Raw genomic sequence first — 23,177 nt, 5'->3', positions numbered from 1 at the left:
ACATGACTTAGATACATTTTTTGGTTAGCGCAGTTTCCTAGCTATTTATTCAAACTCCATATTTACTAATGATTCTATAAAGGCCGATTCCTTACACAAACATTATAGTGGACGGTGCCCATTGTTTGAAGTATATTTGACATAAACGAGTTTTCGATTTTTTTTATATACTATCGTCTTCAAGCCCATTTGTGGGCCACCCCGATGATCTAGTGGTCAGCGTACTGTCACGTGTAATGAAAATCAATGGACCTGAAGATAAGAGAAAAACCAACTCCCGAAACGTCATCAAGTGTAGTACTTCAGAAAATGGATAATGTCCAACATAAAATTCCTATAGGGTGCGTTTCTGACACTATATTAAATTACAGAACAATAATAAGGGAGAATTAGTTAATTCTTAGGCAGCCATAGCATGAAAGGAAGTGAATTTATTATGTCTGTTATCGTCTTAGAAATGTGACAACATTCAAAAGAATGTACTCACTCTCATGAGGAGTCCTTTCCTTCGGCATTTATCCTTGATGCTGATAAACCCCATCCACCAGATAATACTATTGGCTAAGTATTTTATCTGAAGTTAAAATACGAATTCGGATAAAATGTCAACGATTATCCATTCATCATTCATTATCATGATAATGTCAATTTCATTTGATGTTCTGCAGTTTCGACAGATTCGTCAACCCTTTAAAGCCTAATGACAACTATGCATATTACCTACGTTAACCCTTTAAAGCCTAGTGGTAACTATATGAACCACTTTCCGTCAAAAATTCTTCATATTTACCAGCAATGTATTTATGGGTTTTATATGATTTTCACTGCTAACAAGGATTATTTTCTCAAACAGCATCAACCAAATCATCTTATTAATGGTGAAATGTGGAGATTTCTTTGCGGTACGGACTGAATTATTAGATATTGCTTAGATGAGCTTCGGTTTCATAGGGGTAATAACATAAAAATGTAATCACACTTTCAATAATATTGTGCTATTAACGAACGGTAACATCACAGAAACAAACGTGGCGAATCCAGATCGGCAGGAAGTCTCCTTCTGCTGTGACTCACCCGTTGAGGGGGTGGAAGAGACTGGACCCAGTCACTACAGGATCTGCGGGCAGTTTTCCAACACAGCACTGACATAAACGGAAGGGACGCGTTCGAAACAAAAGTGTCATTATCGCTACATCACTTTCTGCATTAGTTTCTCTAGCATACAGCTACGTTTAACTACGTAACCAAGCAACAAAGACCACAGCGCCTAGCCTTCCGAAAACTGTTCATATTCAGCGGATCAATAAATTCATCACAGTCTTCTCTAAGTCCGGCACTGAACCCTGTTCTGAGCCAACTCAATCCAGTACTCATCTTCACAACCTTTCACTCAGAAGGCCAAACTAATATTAACCTCCCATATACTAATAGATACTCAAATGGTATCTTCTCCTCTGTATTTCAACACAAATATTGTATGTATTTATTGTTTCATTAGTTTTCCTTCTATCCCATTCTACTTGAATTAATCACTTCAACTTAATTAGCTTAAAACTATAAACTGCAAAGTCCTAAATTAAGAAAACTTTGTATCCACCTGTTATATAAGCCCATCTAATGACATTTTAATAAACATTAAAATGTTGTTTACCAATTTAATGACGCTGTATCTTCTTGTTAAGATTACTTGGGGTCGAATGGGAAGTGATCGGATGGCTATAAATTTTGATTTCAGATGGAAACAAAATTCACACGCGATATTTCTTAAAATAAACAATTTAGCTTTTATTTATCCTTCTGTGCTAATTATAGTAACTTGTAAACGGTGGTTTGTAGGTGACAACGGCGTCTGTATCCGGGATAAGACGATATCGGAGCATTGGCAGAAGCTGTCTTTGAAAAGGGGGTAGCTTATGCCTATTTGGCTCTATTATTTGTAGTCCACTCAATTCACAAATAAGTTATTTGTGGTTATCAATATCTAAGCAGTCTGTATGATCATTTAATGCAGAGACACGTTTATTATTCAAAAGGCAGAAGAACTAATCTACAAGTAACAAAACATGAGCCAAATTTCGTTATATTTTATTAAATGTTCCAAATAAATGTTGCACATATGGTAAGGTTCACGTAAAAATAATTTAGTATCTGGTAAAACAAACTGAAGGATCAACATCTCCAATATAATTTAATACAATTTTATTCTGCTCAATTACCACCATGTATTTATTAAATTAGTTACACCTAATAAGATATATAAATTCAACAAGTCCACAGTTAAAAGACTAATAATTATGTTATTTCTGCACGTGGTTCGGCACATTGTGCTATAAGAGGACAATCAACGATCCAGAATAAGCAATTTACAAAAAATAGATTTTGCATTATAAAGCCCTGACTTGTTCCAGCAGTGCCAAGTTTTTAAAGAAGAATAAATTACTTCTTTTGTCTGTATATTTCCATGGCAACTCACTAATTTTATTACCTGAGCATTACAGTAAAATTTAATTTAAAACACAGAACAACCAATTTTCTAAACAAGACAGGTCAATATCGTTCTCGACCACTGAAGGGTTATCTGCGTTCAAAACTAAATTAACACTTTTGAAGTAAACATTTATTTTGTTAATCACGTAAATGCTGTAGTGTAATCCGCGTGCCTTGAAACACAGTAAAACATTAGGACTAAGTTGAGAGAACAACATAGATAATATGGAACTACATGGATCTGAAGATAAGTAAAATCACGTAATTTAGGTTGAATTACTCAAAATACGAATCACTTCGAATGAAGGCGCAGGAAATGACATGTAGGCCTCCATTAAGCATAGGAACCTTGGGCGATAAATCGCCATCTCGCCTAGAAATTAGATCATGTAGCTTAGTTTTTGAGTGGGTATAATTTTTAATTTTCGTTTTACTATTTCATTGCATAAAATGCATTTACGTTAGAGATATCTCTATCCATGCGTTAAGTCCGCAAGCTTTATTTCTAAAACTATTAAAAAATTATAATGAAATATAAGACATACGCAATAAAAGTTGTCGAAAGTATTTAAAGGCGAGTTTCTATCAGTGCTTAAACCTTCTCTTATAAGAAACTCAAATAAGAATGCGCAGACATTTCCAAAACCTTTCATGCTACAACAAATTAGTATAAATACGGAAATCATTTTACGTTACGTGGCCTGTATTTTAAATATGGTAGACATTTAATAAAATATGAGTAAAACAATGTTAATGAATACATCAAGCAGCGGTCATATTTTGGCCTGAGATTTAAAACGCTTATAAAAATAAAGGCAGATTACATATCAGTGTCGACAATATACAAAACAACACCGAATAAGAAGAGATAACTACTTCGAAAATTTTGTATCATTTTATAATTTTTTTAAAATAAAAATATTCTGTTAGCATGTGACGACTAATCCTAAGAACAACTGTTGGCAAATACTGAAAGCAAATATGTCAGCAGTAGCTCTCTGTAGCTTGTAAAAACCATGGATTTCTAAAATTGACTAAGAAAGACAACATTTGTAAATACAGATGTCATAAGACGTTAATATTTGCGTATAGCAAACACCACTACACCCTATAAACATCAGTGGGTTCATAAAAAAATTATGCGCATAGAACGCGCCACGAAGATGATTTGGCTTCTGGGATGTTGAACCGCGAAGTTTGGTAAAAAGTAACCAGCGTCTCAGCGGTGCTAACTGCCTCCATTATCAGGGCTTCTATCATCGCCCTGATGACGAAAACAGTAAGCAGCTCTGAAACTATGGTCAATTTCTAACAGACTCCAAGGCGCAACAACCCAGTAGCCAAATAACCTTTATACTCGTCGCCCTCAAAATTCATAATTTCACCCAAATTGATTTATGCATTACACATTAACGGTTGAATAATTGGCTCACAAAATGATATAGTTAATTTTAAAAAATAACCGTTGCTCATGACACTAAATGACATCCTTTGATTTCTGTGCACAAATCTTGATGCAATGAGAACTTGAAATAAATCTCACTGTGCTGGTCGTGTTTTGCATTGATAGGTCATATATGTCCGTATCTTGACTAACCCTGTTAAACTAGAGACATCACAGAACAATTCACAGTTCCTGAAGACTCCCTTTTAGTCCCACATAAGTCGAGAAAATAACTTTCTAATACACCAGACACTTATTTTAAAAATGCCAGTGGAATGGAATAATCGGCGTAATATTTGTAAACAATCATTGCACTAGTCATAACCGTCCTATGATGAATATGTATCAGGATTCATGTGATTATAAAATAAAGTATATTTGGAATAAATTTCACTACGTCGTCAAAAGGAAATGAAAGTAAGTTAATGGATTATTTACGAGCCTACAGTCGCATTACTGAGTATCAACATCTATGAACCTAAAATTATGACATTCTGAATAACTGATTACACATTTAATTTATCTCGAAGCCTATAAACCAGCTAGTTTGCTAGTTAACTAAATATTTATGTTTTCTGTATGATTAATTAATGAATTACGTAGCCAACTCTTTAGCTATTAAGTCAATTAAGTTATAATCTAATAAACTCAATGGCATATAAAGAAATTTCCTGTTGTTTCAGTATAGTAATCTTCATCACAGTATTAACAAAATCCCATCACTGGATCCTTTGCTATTACATTTAAATCAATTTCCCCATCTTCAGAAACCATTTCTCTAAGATCCGTTTTAACGTTATCCGTCCATGAATGACTTAAGTCAAACTTGCCTCCGTGTTTTGAACATTCGTACACCCTTGTTATTTTAAATGATTGTTAATGAACAATATCTCATATTGATACCTGCAATATCTATGTTTAAATAACAAATATCTCATACTCACATAGCATAAGGAATATTCCTTCCATATTTGTTTAAAAAAAAGTAGTTAAATGAGCACTGGCAAAAGTTTTAATTAAATATTACAACGCATGCGCGCGATCGTCTACAAAGGAATTGTCAACTTGTCAAAAATACGTTTGAACACACAATGAGATACGCACACAGTTAGAAAACACCGGTTATATACGAACACGCACATTGTTAAATAACTACTTTGTTATGAATTTCATACACTGAACACAACTGCATTACCCGAGTAATAAAAAGACGTCTAATAATACAGCACAGTATAAGAATGGATTCTGTCCCCCCTTCGGATGACCTGCAGAAACACCTGCATAGTAAAAGGCACACTCCTTATCTTCAGAACAAAAACTCAAGAAGTTCCTCTCCTAAGGTTTACCACCCCTTCCTCCTCCGCCGCCCCCACCGTCACCCCCTCCACCTCTTAAAGCACCCCGTCGTTTTTCATCTCTCTCCCACATATGTACAATCCCTCGTGCCATTCTATTACCATTGCTGAAAATATCGATTTGACATTTCAAACTGTTTTTCGCATCGCGTTATAATGCCAAGAGATAATTAAAGAACAACGCGAAAGACTGGTTTATAAAGCAGTTAAAGTTTTCATGACTTGTTTAAACTGCAGCATCATTATAACCGAACTTGGTTGAAGACAATTAACTCGATGTAGGCGAGACAGGCCTGGTAGGTAGCTTATTTAACGACGCTGTTTGAATTGCCAAAGTTATACAGCGCTGATCAAAATGGCTGTAGAGCCTAAAGCGGGCACTGTCTAGTACCGCCCAAATAACGGAATCGTGGGTTCGAATCTTGCCCGGGAAATATAGTACATTCTCATTTTGTGTCGTCCTATGAAGAAGGTAGAAGCCTTGCAGTCCAAGGAGTTTTACCGGATGTCTAAAACACTGTTTCAGCATCAATTCTGAATTATAATAGATCCGAAATTTCAATATATGACAGCTCAAGAAATTGCATGGAATTGAAAAAAGCCAATAATTGTTGGTGAATTTTGAATGCATACGACATTATTGTTGACCGACGGTGGTCTAGCGGTTAGAACGCTAGCCTTGTAATCCTGGGGTCCCGGGTTCAATTCCCGGTGGTGCCCGAATTTATAACTTGTGTTGGGCAAGGCCGTGGTCTAGGAATCACGGAGTTTTCCTCCGGGGGCTTCCCCGGTTTCTCCGTGGCATCCCAACAATTACTCCATTCACACACAGAAGAAGTCAATGGCAAACCACTTCTGGATCATCTGCCAAGAACGTATATGAACAGGTCCCAGTCCGAGAAAAGGATGGAAGGATCCTGTTCATATGGACCTGTCGTCAGACAGAACACTACAAATAAAAAAAATAACGACATTATTTTGAAAATATGAAGTACGACAATCCTATTTACAGAGATCGTGGTATTAAATATTCACGTACTATAACGTTTGGATAAAATGGAAATGAGTGACAAATTTCACGTTCCGTCCGCTTTAATCCCCTGTTTGTACAGCCGATGCCAATCCGAAATTCGAACAAAGAACCTTCCGATATACGTCGGAGCAGTTACTGTTATGCTATAATAGTAAGAAGAAGGCTGGCTGCTGGGCTCATTAACAACATGGTCAATTGGACATTTCCCATACATGAAATCTGATTAGTTTAACTTTGACTTTATACTGTTTTTTTCATCATCGTTTATTTATTTATCTACATGAAGTATGTATTTCCATCAGTGTGAAATAACAACATGGCTTTCGACTAAATGCGTTTGAGATTAACTTTAAATCGTAAACTACACGAAGCTCGGATGAAACCTAAATCAAAAACCGACTTCAGATTCATGTTCTATTAACTTTAAGCCCGGGGAAGAAGCCCCCCCCCCCTCAGGTATCCACTGGATAGGAGATTAGGTGGGCCCCAGAGGCGGTAGCTAAAATAAAAATCTCTTGCCCCTGTCGGAATCTGAACTTCGGTCATCCATCCCATAGCCTAGTAACTATACTTGCTGAGATCTCCTGTACCACACACACGTGTGAAATGAAATGAAATTCGTCTGGATGTCATACGAATCTAGGACTTTGAGTTATTTCTGTTATAAAACCCGGGGTGGGCCTTCCCTCGTTCTTTCACGTTATAATAAAGCATTTCTCTTCTACTTGGCTTATGCCACTCTTACTCCTTGAAACAGCGCCACGCTCCTCCCACCCCGCTCTCTCCTACTGTACATATGCAAGTAAGATAGTAGTCATGTTCCTTCTCTGATCATAACTCCCCTCTGGCGGCAATGAAGAAAACCACAAAAACTGCTTCAAGCAATTTTTCGTTACTGACGTGAACTGCAGAAGATTCGACTAAAAGACTTTTGTTCGATTCTCAACGGCACATTTCTCACACATTAAATAATTTATACTAGCGATTCAAACTAAGTAGTGCATTTACGACATGCTGAAAAGAACGATACACATTTCTAAACATAAACATGTTCTTAATCATAAAGGCGCATAGGATGAGCACAGCAAAGCTCCACGCATTCTATACATTTAATATAGATGGAGGTTAGACGGGTCCTGATTTCGTCATCTCAGGGATAAGCATCCTGGGTGGACCGGGGGGGGGCTTTGGGGTGGCGGGGAAAACAAATTGCCCATCGAAAATTCTCCCGCAGTTCAGTCTACTTTACTAACGATAATGTTTACCATCATCGTCATATTATTAGAATAAGGTAATTTCTTTGACATGTTTTTCGTCAGTAACATTCTATTTAGGCATACATAGAAGGAATAGTAACTTACATAAACAAATGTTCATACAAACTCAAGTATTGTCAAGAATTTCGGGGTTGCAAAGCAACCGTGTAAAATAATCAGTTTAACGAAAGAAATATCCACGTGTCTCTCCAAAGTAATCTGACTTAATTATCTTTTAATTTACTCTGCAAAATAACATAATATTTTCTTAATGGTTTCTACGTGATGTAGGTAAGATAACGTAAGGGTTTTTTTTTTCGTTCCAGGATAAATATCAGTTTAGATATGCTAAGTATACGTTCCCACATTATCTTGTATAAAATGGGGTTAACCTCAAAGCTATACGGATTGCTTTAAAAAAGTCTTGTTTACTCAGAACCACCGCGAAATCAGCAACTTGATAGCGCAATAGAATTTGTTTTGAAGTTCAAAATGTGATATTCAATTGTCACGCAGTCAAACAAAATGATAAACAAGATGACTTATTAGGAAGAACAATAAAGTAACAAAGCACTGAAGAAAATTACACAATAAGGAACTTATTAAGTTGTGGACATATTCTTAACTTCACAATTGTTAAAGCTATGGAGACATTCAGTGGGCACAGCGCATAGGACAAAATACAAGTGTATATAAAATATTTGTTCATAAGCCGGAGAGAAAGATACAGTTTAAGTTACGAATGCATGGGAGTTAGGATAATATTAAAATGGATTTCACATAACTTAGGTGTGCATATGTGGAATGGATAATAGTGTCTCAGGATGGGGTCCACTGCCAGGATTTTTAAAATACGGTCATAACTGGGATTAATGAAAGTAAAAAGTGTCTTTAAACTTGAGTACTTATAAGATATTGTAGGTGCGTCATATTGTGATTTTATTTAAAAATAGTATTAAAATATATTAAAATGCACTCCAGTACCTTGACCCCAACCCTGACAAACCGCCTTTCACCCACTAACACCGCAGTCATAACCAACCTCGCTCCGATACGATGTACTTCTGATCTCTCCTCTTACAAATTCGATATTACTTCTCTGGTAAGTTTATACGTTTACTTTCATTTATTTATTTATTTTGTTTTCTATATTCAATTTCATTAATGGTTTTGAATCCTTTAATTCACAGACCAATATACGCAGCATTAACATCACTCCGACAATACGATTGTATCAATGATATATAACACAACAACAAATGTTGATACAATGTGAAAAACGAAGAAATGATAAGAAAATTAAAAATTAGTAATTAAATTAAGAGTTTATAACATACACCTGATGACGGCTCTATGAAAGCCGAAACATGTCGAGAATGTTTCATATGTAAATCGAGTACTCGATACGGAACAAAGGATAATATTTTAACCATTTAATTATCTTATATTACTTTATTGTGAGTGACGGACAATTTTAATATATTTTAATACTATTTTGAGTACTTATACATAACAAGTAAGATTGCACAGACGTGGCATTTTAGTTGTTGTTGTGTTGATATTATTATATAAGCCCTGGATGCCTCGGTTAGTAAAGTGACTCGCCATGGTCTAGACAAGCAGGATTCGAATCCCAGGAGGGACAAGGTCCACTTCTTCGCCGTACCACCCAGTCCGGCCCTGAAGCCCACTCGGCCACCTATCCGTAAGGTACGGAGGAACATCTTCTCAGCGGTAAAGCAACCAACTGGAAATAGAAGCTTAACACACTCGGCCTCGTCTAATGAAAATTCAGTCTCCCTACGTTGCATCATTGAAGGTTTATAAGCAAAAGGATAACTTTACCTTTGCCGTCCATATGAAAGTTTCGTTTTGAGTATGTTTAATCCCATTTTACAAAGTGATAAATTACTGCCATTAAAAACAAGAAGGAAACGTTCACTTTCATGTTAAGCGGAATAGAGTTAATAAAAATGTTTTTATACACATGTAAACAGAGATACATAAGAGAATATAAAACCAAGTCGTTGGAAATATAGATGAGTTACCAAATTCCGATAGGCGTCGGCCCTTTCGCTTGGCTATCATGCCTCTTGCACAAACAAAAGTGTAAGAGCATAGTAGTTCCGTTTGGTGTACAATTATTTTACAGATATTTTCTTTGTGGTTTTGCATACCTTACAGGCCATCAACGATCCTTTATTTTAGATACCTCAAATTCTACTTATTTATATTTCGTTAAATACACGCAATATATAACGATTGTTTAAGTTAGAAATTGTAGACATTAATCAGATCTGTGTTCTATGTCACGATTAGCGTCTTCGTAGCTTCAGCTGTTTTTTTTTATTAAAACTATAATATTCGCGTATATAAAATATGGGACATTTATTCTTATTCAAAATCTGCTAGGTATCAGAAACGGACGACAGACAGCACGCGTATATCAACAAATTTTATATGGTATATTTTTATTCTTCCACCTAGGCTTAGGTCTTTTCAGTGATCTCTTTCTTTATGGCTCTGAAACCAAAATTTTTCACATATAATCTCATCACGCAAGCCCATGCTCTTTTGATTTTAGAATCTGAAAAATATTTGGTATAGAGTACAATTTATGGAGTTCCAAATTACCCCAGTCTTGTGTAACGTGGTCTAAAGATTCTTCTCAGAATCCCGTTCAATTAAATGTGTTAATATAAAAAAAATGTTAAACTGTGTTCATCTTCTACAAGGCACGTTTCATAACATTTAAGTCAGGATTAATACTTAATGCAATGTGATAACGTATCAGTGTGTTAAAATATTGGAAAAAATCTGACCTATTAAATAGCCTGACTCACTTCTCGAAATATGCAAGATACATAGCCTTAAATGCCCCAGTTTTAATAAATACGAAGTTCAAAACTAATGCCAAACAGTGCTGGTGTACTGCTACTCTATATTTCTACTGAATGAAGCAAAAATGAGTTCACATAAAATTTACGTTTGTGTTTGCTTGTCGGGAAACAGAAAAATAAAAGATTTATGTAAGACTTGAGGTTCTCACAGCGGTGAGTATGAAGATTTCTGTCTTCTGGGTTATTGCGCTGTGTAGTCTGGTCGATGTTAACCAACGTTTCAGAGGTCATACTGCCTCCGTCATCAGGGCGATGAATATATATATATATATTCATCGCCCTGATGACGGAGGCAGTATGACCTCTGAAACGTTGGTTAACATCGACCAGACTACACAGCGCAATAACCCAGAAGACAGAAATCTTCATAAAAGATTTACATAAGCTTAAGTTTGGTAATAATAAAACCAGGCAGTTACGTGTGTCCTATTAGTTTCTCGAGGACTGTTCCATGCAGTTATTCACTTATTTAAGCGGTAATTTAGAAAAAAAAATCCCACCCGTGTAATCGACCCTGGAATAATCATCTCTTTTTCAGCGACCCACAGAAGTCTGACACGCCCGACCTACATCAATGTACTGAGGGTAACAAACTAGCTGGGGTAAAGGCAGCGGGAGACATGCGACAGAAAACCAGGACCATCTCCTTTCAGATATGATTATGCATCCAACATTTATGAACATATTGCCAAATTGCGTGACATAATTTAACCTCTCCGGTTGAAACAATGACGTCAGATAACTTAAGAATCCAGAAGTTAAAGGCAGTACCAGTAGCCATAGCAAGTAACCTCATACGGGGAAAGGACGATTACTGGCACTTGAAGGAAGGAAACCCAACTTCCTGGTAATACAAACACCCCAGGACGGTTCACTGTCACCGACAGCAAAGCCTGATATTGTAAACAATCCTAATATAAGATGATAAAGTTGCGTCATATTGTGATATAATAAGTATATATTAAATCTTGTCCGTCTAATCTCAATAATTCTTATTAAATATTAAAATATTATAATAATTAACATTTTAAAATATTTAAAATATAGACCATCATTTTTCATGAAAATTGATGGTCTAATGTAAATCGAATATTTCGATAAAGAACATCATTTAATATTTTAAATATTTTAAAATGTTAATTATTATAATATTTTAATATTTAATAAGAATTATTGTGATTAGACGGACAAGATTTAATACAATCCTAATATAGTTCAATGCAGTTCATATCATCACATCCTATTTAGACAGGGTCAATTTTCTTCGTATTCCAAGAGTATTCCACATCACCTTTCTTTGCTTACTAGCTCAGCGTATGACCCGTCAAAATTGACGGCAATTAAAATTTCTGTGTTAACCAGTAACACAATTTATTGCAACATTGTATTTGCAAATCCAAATTATTTTATGTCTTCATCATAAGTATTATAAACACCTGAATTTTGCTACCCAAATAATATAAATCAGAATAATGAATGCTGAAAATAAGATGCTCTTCTGTTAACCGACTTTTCAAGAAGTTACACCCTCGATTAAATTATAGCTAAGGGACTAGCTGTATGACCCAATCTCGTAACCATCTACCACTGATCACAGGTTATTCCTTGCGAATTTAATTTCATTTTCCACAAGAGTTTTCTAGACTGTGCGAGCTAACGCCATGTTTTGGATTCAGTTGTCACATCAGACTAGCCGAACAGGGTGTTTCTAAATCCAATTAGAAAGTTTTGCGTGTCCAATGTGTGTATGCAATGGATTAATCTATCGGCTATGTCAAAAACTAATCCTATTTTTCGTGGTTCATTTCCTCTATTAAGTTTATCTTGTCCGCCTGATTTTTATTTTCTACTAAAACATTTTCAACTATGGCATATTCCAACATTTCCATTGTCGTTTGGGTAAAATGGCCTTCTACGAGCTCAGTAAAAAAACAATAACACGTGGGGGGGGGGGTAAATACGTAGATAATGTGAGGTCTTTTTGTTGAGTGACCGTAATCCGATTCCGTCTATGGAATTTTTGGATTTTTTCTTCTTTTTCTAATCACAGCTAGTGCCCACCGGCTGCCGGGAGTTGTTTTGTCTAGAGACACAGTCAAGTGCAGAATTTTAATTACTAACTTCTACCTAGCGCAGATGTTATGAATACATGGAACTTTATCTTCACTCCACAATACATCAACATGCCATGATGCAAATCTAAGAAATATCTTCTCATTTAAGTCAGCGTCGGTTTCCAGAGAAATCTCAACGACGCTACATCAAAATCAGAAGCTTTACATTGAATCAGATGATTATGTATGATGAAGTTAAAAGTAAGGCCCTTTGAGACACTGCATATAACGTAGGATACTCCACCTTCAGCGTAAGAATGAAGCGCTGTTGTAAATCTCTCGTTTGAACCTCAAACATCGAAGTGTGCAGTCGTAAGTTCCAGTGGCCAAAGTACATACCAGAATGTTTTGTGGCGAGGGATTCACTTTCAAACGGAACAACTCGTAACGCGCCTGGCAAATACGCGACTCATGGCCAAAATGCTATTTCGATGCTGAAAGCTCCAAGCGACCGCATCTGATGTTTGGTTTCAGTATTATAAATTTGCAATGTTAATGTAGTACATAAAATAATAATAATTAACGCAGAACACACGAAACCTTAGAAATTCTGGTGTAAATTACTATATGGTATTTCCCTTGGCAGATCACTAAACTAAAATTAATCAAAAGAATTTATTTTTTCTTGATAGTGTCCGAACGAGAAAACTAGACGTCCCATATCCGTCGAAGGTCTCACATCAGGGCTCGATTAAATAATTACTAGAAAGAAGTAGTGGAGGAGACGTTGGCTCCACGAGGAGCCGCAGGCTAAGAACGTAAACGTATGTATATGGAGACAAATTACAAAGGTCTCGAAAAGGACAATGTGACATAGAGAAGAGAATCTGCGATTTCTAACAAAAAAGTTGTCTCAAGGCCTCAGGCGGGATTATTCTGTAACAGCCTGTCGCACCTGAAGACACTGACCTATCAACTTAGACTAATTTTTCGGTTCAGAGACATAATATACGCCTTACTCTCAGATCATGTTCAATTCCAGATGAAACGTAATGTGCAGAAGGTTCTTAATATGCCCGAAAGCCTACAGGCTACAGCGTCTTTAGTTGTGCATTAGACTTGTAGGTTTTTCAAGGAATAACCTACACCATAAAGCTCATCACAGAGTCTAATCCATTATTTTCCTTCTGATTACGCAGGTATCTTCTCAAAGCGGCGCTTTCAAAAAATGTTACACAAAAATTGCACATATACAAAAATAAAATAAAAAAATATTTCGAACAGAATCTTAAAATAACTACGCCAATTCTACGAACCAACTAAGGCATAATTAAATACATTTTCATGATCAATAAATGAATACACTTTTTTAAGAATATGAAAAATGGGGATAAAGTAGCTTCGAAAAACAAATGGATTTTACGAAGAGCTTCACGTTTCGACTGAATTAATGACCAATTTCAGGAACAAAATATGGATACTTAAAATTGGTTTGTATAAAAAAAAAGATATTGTTACGTTAAGACCTGAATCCTACATGAATAATTCTGATTCTATTACCATAACCAATTGTGACCTCCAACAGGTTTCATTATCAGGACACAAGGTTATTGCCTAAAAATCAGTACCTTAATTTCTAAAGCACTGAAGTTTCCAGAACTCGTTCTGACCCATTTCAAATCAGCTTTTGTGACGACCACACAGATCACTATTACTATGTAAATTCTGCATTACTGTGTCTATTTTTAGAACTGTTTAAGCCCTGCTTAAAATCTGCTTAAGTTACCATAACACATCACTGTGAATCCCATATTACTGTTCACATTCAAAAGTAATTATGGTGTCCTTAAAATTGTTTTAGATAACAGTAACAAGGTTATTATTAAAAATAATACGTTAAACCTACAGCACTGTACTATTTGAGAACTAGTTACTAGTTGACTCTAATGAAATTACTTTGACAGGAAATTTTTAAAAGCCTGTAAATCCTATATTATTGATTCTATGTTCCATAACTAATTATAGACTACTTAAAGTCGGTTTACTTGAAAATGACACAAATTATTATTAATAAGTCTGTAAATTTCACAATACTGAGTTCATCTTCAGAACTAATTCTAGCCAAATTATAAATGATGTCGATGACCTTGACACATTCTTGTTAAAAAATATCTGTAAAATCTACATAACAGTCGTATTTTCAGAAGTAGTTATGGCGTATTTATATTATGTTTGCACAACTAAGACAAATTTGCTACAAAACCTGTGATTACTATATTATCAAATATTTTATTAACGAATTAAAGACGAATTAAAATACGTTTCCACGACGATGACATACAATATCGCGAAAAAAATCAGTAAATAATACACCACTGAATCTGTTTTCAGAATTATGACCCACTAACAATCGGTTTACGATCATCAAATATATTTACTAAATAATCTGTAAATCCATTTTTATAACTGCTTATGATCTATTTAAACTTCCTTCACTTGACTATGACAAGAATTATTAATAAAAACAGGTAAGATTTACATTAGTGATCCCTTTGTTTGACTAATTACGACTTACTTAAAATCTGTGTACTTTACCATGACACCGACTATTAAGAAATCTCTAGATCTACATTACTGGTAATTCATAACTAATTACGACCTACTTAAGATTGGTTTACATAACCATGACATAATTCGTTGAGAAATCTCCAGACCTACAATACTGATTCTAATTCATAACCAACTATGGCCTACTTAAGATTGGTTTACATAACCTTGACACAATTTGTTACGAAATCTCCAGACCTACATTACAGGTTGTAATTCATAACTAACAGTGGACTACTTAAGATTGGTTTACATGACTAAGACACATGAAGAGTCTGTAAACCCAAAATTACTGACTTTAATTCAGAATTCGTTACCATGACACAATACTGCTTTGGTATCTGTAAAATCCTGCATTATTTAACTTACTGTTAAAACTATTAACTGCCTACTCTTAATGGCATTACTTGGCCGGGCTGCAGATTGGAGATAAAAATAGGTACATCCCAATCAACTGAATTTATTTATAAATAAAAATATATATGCATAATAAAATATGGCCTACTTAGTAACTTTACACCACAAGGCTACAAAGTGAATTTAGAAAGCTTTTAAATAAAAAATGCCTACTTATACCTCGTACCAGGCAGGATTTGAAACCAATGGTTCTGAAATGCCGTAGGTCTACATACATTTGAAGAAAGTTAGAAGAAAAATAAGTTTCTATCAAATAGGACAATTCTTATCTTTTTGTAGTTCTAGTTTATTGAGAAAAATAATTTATAATTTACCAACACTTTTTATGTTTATTATTTTTATTAATGAATTGTGGTGTATGCTTTTGATATTATTTAATATCGACAACAGATGACGAAAACAAGGCTATTACACATTTTTAAGTAACAGTGATTGTTAATTAACTTAACTGTCGTGATATAAATATCCAATAAACATCTGACAAATAAACAAATGAACAAGTAAAGCAATATAAATAATAAGTTACTATATAAGGAGTAGATGTACATTTTGCTAAAAAAAATTCTGCAGAATAACAATTTTACAATTACTAAAATTACATAAGTATATGATTTAACAGTAGTATATTACAAGGCATTCATCAGACTATAATGGAACCTTCAAAACAAACAGCTGTTACAACACATTTCCCCACATACATTAATAACGCCTCTACAGAAAAACAACTATTATTAATACAAAAGTACATAAATAGAAACGTATTAAAATATATTCTAAGCTTATATTTTGAAGCACTAATAATTTTTTATTAACAGAACTTGCAACAAAATTGTTTTTAATTTTTGTCTAGTTACTGATACTACAAGCAATAATTTCTAGAAAAAATATAAAGTTTGTGTTACTTCTCCAGCATAAGAATCACTGTTACAAATGAATATGGAACATAAAACAATACCCACGAATTTCACTTTTAATAGTTACCGGAAGATCTTAAATTGGTTCATTTATTGCATCTGGGAACCTATTTTGGTTTACCATCAAATTTGCCTACAAATTATATATTCTAAATTTCCAGCAGACGTGTTACTTGGCTTCATAGCCTATCAATATATTTCTGATACACGTAGAACCTGTAACAGTTATGATTACTTCCTAAATTAATGTAAACAATTTTAGGCCTAACAGAAACACTAAATTTAATTAAGCACCCAAGATTTAATAACGTTTCAAACGCATTCTTGATATTAATAAAATTATCAGTATCACTTAATTATGTGAAAAATGATTCAATGTTATTTTATCACGTAAATTATTGTTGTTTATTAACAGATTACAGGAAACAGTTATATTTGTGTTAGGAAAACATCAAATGATTTAACGTTACAACTAGCAGTGAGAGGTTTAATTGATACTGTTACGTCCTCTGTTTTCAGCAAACTAAAATTGATATAACGATATGAAATATATTTCTAAGGCGTAAGTACAGTAATAAAGTATCAAATTCTATTTTAATGTAAACACATAATTTAAATCTTACTGAGTTTCCTGGCGATGTTTGAAGGTAAACAAACTTGTGATGTTAGTAAAAATGTCAATAAAATCTTAAATCTTATACAAAATTAAAGTGGGAAATAATTTAACGTTCAATTTGTATATATAATGGATGCACATCGTATAAATTTTGGCTGAAAATGGTATCAACTTACGTAATTTCCTGTGGTATCATGTCCATCTTAGAATCACAGGACGGAGAAACACAAAAATAACTGTAGCGTCACTTACAGCAGACAAAAGACACTTTGCAATTCAGTTCACACGCTGTATCAGAAATAGACAGAAATATTCACCCCAAACAAACACGAATTTGCAAAGAGAAACTAATTAAATGATAATCGATACAAATAAGAAATTTCACCACTACAAACGTTTATATAAACTCCTTTCCTATCACGTCTTTTTGGTCACACTGGAATCGCTCAGTTGCAACTATTTATAAAAAAAAATACATACGCACAATTTTACCAACATAACGATAACAAAATTCGTTCAAAAGAACCGAAATCTTGAATATTTTCATGGATTAATTTCCCGTCGCAAAATACATTAAATAAATACCTGCAAGAAAAACTAGTTCTTGTTGTAAAATGCATATACTGTGATAATACACGTCCCCCAAAGTTCACAACTGTGTCGACAGTAACGATGTTAAAATTTTCAGGTCAGCTTAATACTTTCTTCCGATGAATGAGATAACTGGGACTGACTACTTGCAAAGAAATGCATAAGTGCACCAGCAACTACTGTGCTAGTGCTAGATAGTTGGCGCTAGTTGACCGCAGCGAGTAGAACAAAAAAAAATTGAAACCCAAGGCTAGAGAAACATTGTACTACCTACCAGAACTGTGTGGCTTGGTTGCAATATGCAGGCAAGCAACTGCTCGCCCAACATGCAGAAGCAGTTTGAATGCTAGTGCAGTAAGAAAAATTGCATCTCACATTTTTATCTCTCTCTCTCTCTCTTTCTTCTCTACGATACAAGATGGCCGACGAAGGCAATGTCAACAACACAAGCAAGCCACTGCATACGAGGCAAGGCCCACGAAGAACAAAATAGTCAGTCTCTTTCGAACAGCAAGTGTACTCTGGCGCTTTACCAACTCTCAATTGTCTCCTTCTCTCTCTCTCTTTCTTCCCGTCTCTCTTCTTTACAACTCTGCTCTCTTCATCCTGTTTCAGTCTCCACGTATGATGAAACCATTCACACGATAAGTGGAATATGTAACACATAACTAAGAGTTCAATAACAACAGGGATGTACAACTTTTAGCAGCGTTTACAAAAGCCTTCCCACCCTTGTCTTCAGCAGGTGCCCTGTACGAAATAACTTTAATTAACACACAACAGACACACGCCTACACTACAACCTGAGTAAATTTTTAAGTGCTCGTCAGCCAGATGAAGAGACACATTTCTCTGTCTCGTCTTTTAATTCATGCGCCACTTTGACTGTGAAAGTACTCCTACTTCCTAGTTAATTCGAGTAATGTCCTCGAGGAAAACATCAGTTCAACAGTGTTGTCAATAGACGAAAACGAAAATTTTATTCCTAGATGTATCAGCTTCCAAATTATTTATTCCATTATGATGAAACTCCATATGTCAACCTGTAATAACAATTTGAAGCCAGAGTTTGAGAAAGGGTAACAAAGAATTAGAAGCAAAGAGAAATTTGTGGGAGACGAAGTTCGTGTAAGCAACGTTTAAAAATTTTGGTTTTTATCTCATGGAAAACACTAAAGTCAGGTTACTTAATTCTGTTTAACGAAACAATCTATGTTTACTCTTTGAATCATTCGAAACACACAAATATACTCAGCTGACAGAACACAATTACTAAATTTTAAGGCATGTGGTACATATAATTACCACTGTGATTTAATGGATAGAAAAAACGTAAGCTCAGATCTGAAACTATATTGTTCCATTAATTTTGTCAAATCTGAACAACACAATTTCACTATTTTCTCCTACAATGTTCTAGTTCGCACGAAATTCAATCCAGGTAACCTAGATATTCAGTTTATTCATCCAATATAATCCCTATTTTGTAGAAATCATAATAGATTATGAACTATCTCAAATGATTAATTAAGCTGCTAAACTTTAATTTTTTAAAAAAAAAAATTCGATGAGGTATTTAATGAAATGAACACAAATGACTTCAATTCCTTTAACATATCTGCAATTTTCGCACATCATAAATTCATATTTAGGCGAATTAAGTAGGTATCTAAGCAAAATCTCAAAGAATATGAACCAGAAACCATCATCGTTTAGCTGACATTAACTATTAGAAGTCAGAACTCACCTAAATAATATCTAAAACTTTGGTCCGTACACCAAAGAAACACTAGTCACACGTATATTATATGTATTTCTTTATGCTGTATTTCTTGTTTATTCACCTTTTTATTCCTTAGAAATCGGATATAAATGCTGCACTATTAATGAGGAATTTCCCACGACAAGAAAAGCTTCAAAACCGGATTCAAAAAAATCTCCTTTCAAAACCTACAATTTTAAAGAAACCTCATTATAATTTTGCGGTTTCTTTGTTAGTTTTATTCACCACAAATCATCACTTTATTTCCCTTTCTTTCACTAAAATCTTAAACAAATAAATTAATACATGCTGGGTTGAAGTAAAACCATGTGAACATTTTCGTAGCTACTTATCAACTTTTAATGCTAGAAAGTGAGAGGAGATTATTTGTAACGGGAAAAATATTACACAATGAAAAAAAAAAAGCATGATTGTCGCAAAGGGTCCTTATTCATGCGCGGGTGCATACTTTGGTCTCTGGTAGGAGGATTAAGGCATGTCACGGAGTAATCATTGCGTGCGGTATAATGCGAATCAATATGATTTGACATCAACTTCATGAGGCCAGTAAGTGAACATATTAATTTCCCTCAATACGGGTAACGACTTGGCATTGTGATATTGGCGTCTTTAATAAAAACTAGGTTATGGACAAACGACGTAGTTAACAACGACAATGGATACCAGAGAAGTCATATACCATCTTCAATCCGACCAGACGAATAACAAAGTATCCGATATAACAGCACTAACAAATTAAACAAGTTAAGTAATGCAGAAATTTGTGACAAGTCAAAACTATTGTCGAGCAGAATGTATGAACGATGACAGAATAACAATTTAATAAACATTACCCTCTGAAGTATGATGATCATCTAGATTATATTTAAAATTTAATTTCCCTTCTCTATGAGAAAACAAAGCTTATCTGTTACAAAGATCATTTAGTTTTTACTGTTAAAGAAAATAATCACTGAAGATTTCTGTCTTCTGGGTTGTTGCGCTGTGCAGTCTGGTCGATGTTAACCAACGTTTCGGAGGTCATACTGCCTCCGTCATCAGGGCGATTCTTAGTATTAAGATTCCTGTCTTCTGGGTTGTTGCGCCGTGTAGTCTGGTGGATGTTTACCAACGTTTCGGAGGTCTTACTGCCTCCATCATCAGGGCGATGAGTATGAAGATTTATGTCTTCTGGGTTGTTGCGCTTTGTAGTCTGGTCGATGTTTACCAACGTTTCAGAGGTCGTACTGCCTCCGTCATCAGAGTATGAAGATTTCTGTCTTCTGGGTTGTTGCGCTTTGTAGTCTGGTCGATGTTAACCAACGTTTCAGAGGTCATACTGCCTCCGTCATCAGAGTATGAAGATTTCTGTCTTCTGGGTTGTTGCGCTTTGTAGACTGGTCGATGTTAACCAACGTTTCAGAGGTCATACTGCCTCCATCATCAGAGTATGAAGATTTCTGTCTTCTGGGTTGTTGCGCTGTGTAGTCTGGTCGATGTTTACCAACGTTTCAGAGGTCGTACTGCCTCCGTCATCAGGGCGGTGAGTCTTAAGATTACTGTCTTCTGGGTTGTTGCGCTGTGCAGTCTGGTCGATGTTAACCAACGTTTCGGAGGTCATACTGCCTCCGTCATCAGGGCGATTCTTAGTATTAAGATTCCTGTCTTCTGGGTTGTTGCGCCGTGTAGTCTGGTGGATGTTTACCAACGTTTCGGAGGTCATACTGCCTCCATCATCAGGGCGATGAGTATGAAGATTTATGTCTTCTGGGTTGTTGCGCTGTGTAGTCTGGTCGATGTTTACCAACGTTTCAGAGGTCGTACTGCCTCCGTCATCAGGGCGGTGAGTCTTAAGATTACTGTCTTCTGGGTTGTTGCGCTGTGTAGTCTGGTAGATGTTTACCAACGTTTCGGAGGTTATACTGCCTCCGTCATCAGGGCGATGAATGACATTCGATGGAATCTGGGACTACTTGAACAAGAAATTAGCTTCTTTTCCCGTTCCAGTCCAAGGTTTGAGCCTTCTACTTTAAGCCACCCCCACCATGTTGTGCATGCCGCTCTCACAAACGAGTCGGTGGAAACCGAGCCTTCGATTTTCTTTAAATATTAATAGCGACAAAATAATACATTTTTAAAAGAAAGAACCGCTATTAATTCTGCAGTTTTACCTACGCGTTACAAGCCGGCCAGATGGTTGTAGCGTTTGATTCTTCCGCCTGGGTCCGTGTATAAGACGAGTAAGGAAAACACACAGACAGACAGACAGACAGACAGGATTTAAAAGTATTAACTATTTACGTGGCTCTAGACCGTTGTTGCACAATCACATCTTAAAGACCTGATTACTAGAATGATTACTAAAGCCAATGCCAAACCCACAACACTTCCAAAAACAACTTTCTGAAGGTTTGCGACAATTGTCGAATTTGTTCAAGAATAACGTTTATGAAGTTACGTCCTCTTATACATAGCTCCATATCCGAGATACCAATATAATAATTGCCTACACGACGTTGCGGGAGTTGGTCCCACTCTCGTTGTCACGTGATTGGTTGTGACTTCGTGGATACACTGAACAATAACATGTATGTAAGTAATTACAATAAATTACCCGAAAAAATAATTGAGTTGATTTTCAAAACGTTGTGTATATCAAATATACATCAGACAAGAGACATGTCCTACATAATTTTTTTTATAATCCATACTGTGGGCAGAATCCATATGCAAAGTACCAGCCTTCGCTCAGCCTACGACTTGAACGCCTCGTCTGCTCAGACACTGAACCTGGTTATATGATTAATTATAGGTTTTCCCTTTTGTTTATGAGTGTACATTATTAACAGAGCTAAGAAAACAAAACAAAGACTCTTCAATGTATATTTTTTTAGGTACGAATACTTATCTAATCATTCTGTACATTCAGAAATCTGTTCCCATGACAAATGCTAGACCAGTCTTTGATACTCTTACAATGTGACACAGTAAACCAGTTGAGAACGTCCAATAAAATTTCAGTGTTTATCAGAAAGTGACACTTTCTCCCACCTATGCATGGGATAAGACCACGTAAGCCAATAAAAACCTCACAAATGTAGGTCGTTTTTGTGTTTTTTTTATTAGAATGCGTCTTTTTAACGAATGGGAGACAAGGATTTGAAGTTATTTGAACAGTAACAGAGATAAGATATACGAAGCATTGAAGAAAACAATCCCATTATTGATCACTTCGTATAAATTCTTTTCTTATTTATGTAAGTAAGATTTGAAGTTAGACTTGAAATTTGAAACCAATGTCTGAATGCTTCTACAGAAAGTTTTGTAAGCAGCGCAGCCCCGAGAAAACGTACACGTCTGTACACATAATGAAAGTAAAACTTTGTCTGACGTTTCAATTACAAAATTTCTTACGGGTACAAACACGCGTACTCACTGCTACATAACTGAGGTTATTTCAAAAAGAAAATTTTATTCCTGGGACAGACGAAAGGTTCAAAATCCGTATTATTCACCTAAAACTATTAGAAAATGAATTGAGTACGAATGGATATGTAGCACGCACAGTGAAAACAAAAAACAACATTTTTCGTATAAATCTCTAAGAAAACGGTAATTTATGTGACCTAAGAGTAGGTCTATATGAGATTATAATATTAAAATGTATCTTAGATACGTAATAAATTTGTGAATTAGACTAACCAAAACCAGAAAGTAATTATTATAAATATTAAATTTTGA

At 35.2% G+C, this 23,177-nt stretch overlaps 1 protein-coding gene and 1 long non-coding RNA gene across 13 annotated transcripts in view; one reads left to right on the top strand and one right to left on the bottom strand.

The window, feature by feature from the left end:
* The window catches only part of dati (zinc finger protein datilografo), a 592,807-nt gene that overhangs the window by 168,779 nt on the left and 400,851 nt on the right, over positions 1-23,177 (bottom strand). The window contains exon 1 of one of the 11 annotated variants that reach the window (XM_087349114.1): positions 17,949-18,043. The exons of 8 other annotated variants lie outside the window; for them this stretch is intronic. The gene's annotated coding sequence lies outside the window, so the exon portion shown is untranslated. Of the gene's footprint in view, positions 1-4,875; positions 5,202-17,259; positions 17,903-17,948; positions 18,044-23,177 lie in introns of those variants that run through there. 2 more of the 11 variants (XM_087349111.1, XM_087349112.1) reach the window with 2 other exon arrangements.
* LOC110839388 (uncharacterized) overlaps positions 1-23,177 on the top strand; it is a 57,775-nt gene that overhangs the window by 20,880 nt on the left and 13,718 nt on the right. The window lies entirely within an intron of this gene.

Source organism: Zootermopsis nevadensis, unplaced genomic scaffold (assembly GCF_977971745.1).
Source record: "Zootermopsis nevadensis isolate Lab colony 2312 unplaced genomic scaffold, Znev_1.0 Znev_ptg000015l, whole genome shotgun sequence".
In the NCBI taxonomy this organism is placed as follows: Eukaryota; Metazoa; Arthropoda; class Insecta; order Blattodea; family Termopsidae; genus Zootermopsis; species Zootermopsis nevadensis.
Note: the sequence above shows the minus strand (reverse complement) of the source record. Positions and strands in the feature narration are given on the sequence as shown.